The sequence below is a fragment of the Elaeis guineensis genome, chromosome 2, assembly GCF_000442705.2.
Source record: "Elaeis guineensis isolate ETL-2024a chromosome 2, EG11, whole genome shotgun sequence".
NCBI lineage: Eukaryota > Viridiplantae > Streptophyta > Magnoliopsida > Arecales > Arecaceae > Elaeis > Elaeis guineensis.
The window spans coordinates 29,052,287-29,056,454 of NC_025994.2; positions in this window are offsets into that span (position 1 = coordinate 29,052,287).

A 4,168-nucleotide genomic window follows, 5' to 3' on the forward strand; every position below is an offset into this window, starting at 1 on the left:
GAAGTCTTGTGTGTGAGAAGGAAGTCCATATCCTTCCAAGAGAAAAAGAAAGAAAAAAAAAAGTGGGTGCAAGATTTCTGGTGAGTTCCCTAGAGTTTTAGCCTGGGGTTCGAGAAGTGAGAAAGTGAGCTACGAGTGTCGTGAGCTCACAAAATCTCAGGAAGATCTTCAACATCCTCTCAAGCACATCTGTTGATGATCTAGAGCATTTAAAAAATCGACAGACATCGATCGAAGAAGTTCGATCAGCATCCATCGTCAAAAGGGCTCTACAACGAGCTAGTACTCGTGAGGAGTCGATCAGACTGGGAGCTTCATGTGGATGATCTGCAGAGGTCAAATATGCTGTGTGGCTATGTTGTGATGATCAAACTCTTTCGATGGTGATCAGATTACGGTGATCTACTACCCGCACAAAGGTATTATGTTCTGAACACATTACAGTAAAGTGTTTACTGTTCGAATTTGAATTTTAAATTTAAATACATGCATGGTATATATCATATTTAGATCCTAGTGTAGGATAAATTTATGTTAATTAATTAGATTAATTAATATTTTTTCACTGTAAAATCATAATTTTAAAAAAGTTTTAAAATTACCATTTTACCCCTGCACTGAATTTTTCCCACAAATGGTATCAGAGCGGGTTCTTAGATATGATATAAATATTTACATGCATAGATTAAGTTATAATCTAAAAGTTTAAATTTGAAATTTGAAATTTAAAAGTTGTTCGAAATTCAAAATTCAAAAAAATTTGAAATTCAAAATTTGAAATTTGAATTTTGAAATTTGAAATTTGAAATTCAAAATTCAAAAATTTGAAATTTAAAATTTGAAATTTAAAATTTGAAATTTGGGTGAAATTTCAAATTTCAAATTCAAAATTTAAAATTCAAAATTTGAAATTCAAAAATTTGAAATTTAAAATTTGAAATTTGTTTGAAATTTGAAATTCAAAATTTAAAATTTAAAATTTAAAATTTAAATTTTGAAATTGATATATTTAGATATACTTGATTCAAGTAGCAAGTAATCGAATTGGGTTGGTTGCCATGGCCGTTTGGTCATAAGAGAAAAGTAGGTTTTAAAGGCCCTCTCCTCCCATTCGATGGGGTCTCCTATGGTGGTAGGGGTGCCGCTGTAATTATATCTCATACAGATGAAGCAGCGAAAGAAATTAATTGTAAAGGTTTCATTGTGAAATTTATCATGAATGTGTTAGATTAGATCTAAAGGAATATTCATGATTTATTTTGATTGAATTATTTTCTGTTATGTAATTAGCAATAGGATTGCTATTTATGAAATGTGCTGATCTATTTATGAAATGAGTCAACATATTTGGTGAATAAAAAATAAAACCTTTCAAATTTGAAAATTATTTTCGAAATGCCAAACCCTGACCCATCAGCCCAAATACTTAATTAAAAGAATTAAGTGTTATCTAGTAGGTCTAGAATTGTGAATTAAGACCTAAGATAATTGCATAAACTTGTGGGTCAATGGGTTAGATGGATTAGGTCAATAATTGGGTTAGACCTAAGGTTAGCTTAAAAAAATAGACTAAATTAGAGTAATTGGTCAGATCTAATCAAAAGTTGAATTAGATTAGGTCAAGGATACTCTAGACTCAACTCCAATAGTTATAGTTGAATGGGTCCATGTCTTTAACTAGACCAAGATGGACTTAATTCATGGCTACGTGGTGGAACCCTATTTACTAAGTTGATCAAATTAAAACTAATGAACCGGTTGGTGTCTAAAGTAAGTTTGGTAGTTTGACTAGTGGTTTTTAAGCGGGAGCTACTCGCAGTGATTCGATCTCTGACGAGTTAATGGCTTATCCCCACTACTGATCTCACTTACCTGGCCAACCTAGTGAATTAGGTTTTGATTAGATCACTTGGTGATTAGGGCTCATCCATGTCATTAGGTAAAGTCAGTGGTGTTGGGAAATGTGTCCCAAAAAGCCAATCGTCAAGTTGTTGACGGTTGAGCAACCAAGTATTGTAATTGATTTGTTAATAAATAAAATATATTTGGCATTTTCATCATAAGCTTTCATCTTCTAATGAACTCCGTTGTTATGATGAAGTCCTTAGGACTATTTAGATTCGATAAAGAGAGGATTTATCAATTAGTCCTTAAAACTGTTCACGACCAAATGATAGGCTGTTAATAAGGATGACAGCTTCTATCGAGCATAGGTCGCTGTAGGCCATATGGGTTGGTTGTCCTCTTAACCAAAGAGTGTGGAGATACTGGTATGGCATACAGATGAGATGTAAGGGTACATCATCATTGAACGTGACCAACTCCAGAGTATTCTGCTGTCGAGAATGTCTCTGATGGGATATAGGTATAAGTGTCCCTTAGACTTGAGATCGCCTCAGTGACTTGCAAGTAACTCACTGTGCTTTGGTACTGGACTAACTGAATTTTTAATTCAGGGATGGAAGGCTTCTAGGCACAGTCAAGTACTTGCGAAGTCAGAGTGTGATCGAGATGGGATTGACCACTCCAAGAGTTGGAGAAGAATGAGTCGCTGTATTTTAATTTAGCAAAACCTTGGCCAGGGTAATCCATCAGATGGATTTGATATTTTAAAATACAATGTGGACAACCTGATCAGAGTTGACAGTTAAACTCTGGGGTATCCTATGATCATTTTGGTCAAGGAGATGAATTATTTGAAAACTATATCCGCATGGGTTCTAAGGATGTTGTTCTACACATTCGACCTATCCGGTCGTCGGGTATCATTACTAGATGGTCACTTCGATTGGTATGAAAATTTATTCCTATGCTACCGGCTTAGGTTCGGACCTATGAGGTCACACACATTAGAGTTCATGATCCGATCAGATGGTTGATCAACGATTAAGAATCGTTCTAGGGTTAAATGATCAATACGATTGACATTTAACCCAGTGCAAGTGTTGCAGGAGGATCAATTAGCAATTCGATTGCTAATTGACTTAATTTGATTAAGCCAATGGGCTGAGATTAATTTTAATTAAATATGATTTAATTAGATTTATTTTGGGCTTGATTGGATCAAGTCCAATTGGTTTATTGGATAAGCCAAGTGCAAGGAAAAATTAGTCCTAGTTCAACTAGGACTTGGGTCAATCTAATTTCTAATTTGATTAGAAAATTAAATCAGATTTAAATCTAATTTAATCTGATTAAATTAGGTTCTTAATTAGGTTAAAACCTATTTTAATTGGGTTGATCTAATTTTGATTTGATTTGGTTTGGAAACCAAATTAAAACAAGTTATGAGACAGAATCCTAGTAGGACTAGGATTCCACCTTGTGCCACATAAACCTTCTCCACGCCCTCTCTCTTATTCAACGCCAATCTCCACTTATTTTATGCGACAAAAGCCCTCTCCCAGATCTCTCCCACATTCACAAAAGGTCTCCTTTCTTCTTTCTTACATGGAAGGTGGTTTGGATCAAATCTAAAAGGAATAAGTTTGGATTTTGAATTCTATGAGATAGAGTTTTAGAAATCCAAAACTCTTTCAATTTTGCAACGAATTTATCCAAATTTTTTTTAGAATTTTTGTGGCTTTTAGGGTTTACATTGTACACCCTTTGCTGGTGATCCATGCATGAAAATATGGAGGAGGTGCTCAAGAGTTGGGCGTCCCTTAACTTGCCATGTTTGGATAAGCCTTGACTAGGTGTTTGACCTAGACAAGGACTCTATCATATCTCTCTATATAAGACGAGTTTCTTCATGAAATTTTAGGAGGGGATAGATATTTGAGAGACCTTTCTGCCATCTAAAAATCAGAGAGAAATACCTTTGGGTCGTGGAGATATAAAAGATGCAAGTTAGGGCGTGGAGATATAAAAGACGCAAGTTAGGGCATTTAGAGAGAAAAACGTGAAGAAGAAGAGGGTCTTCTTCTAGGGTTTTTGTTTTCATATCTTTCCTCCCTCCATCTTGAGTTTCCTGAGAGTGTCTCAGATCTGAAACTCCTCCTTCTACTTTTCATCTTTGGAAGAGTCCAAATCAAGAAGAAGGAGGCACCTGATCAACCATCAAAGAAGGATCAGCGCAGTACTAGCATACTGTGCTGATTTCCTGAAGCAGGACTTCTAATCGAGATTCGTGGGCTCGTGTGGATGACTCCTAGAGGTCGGATGC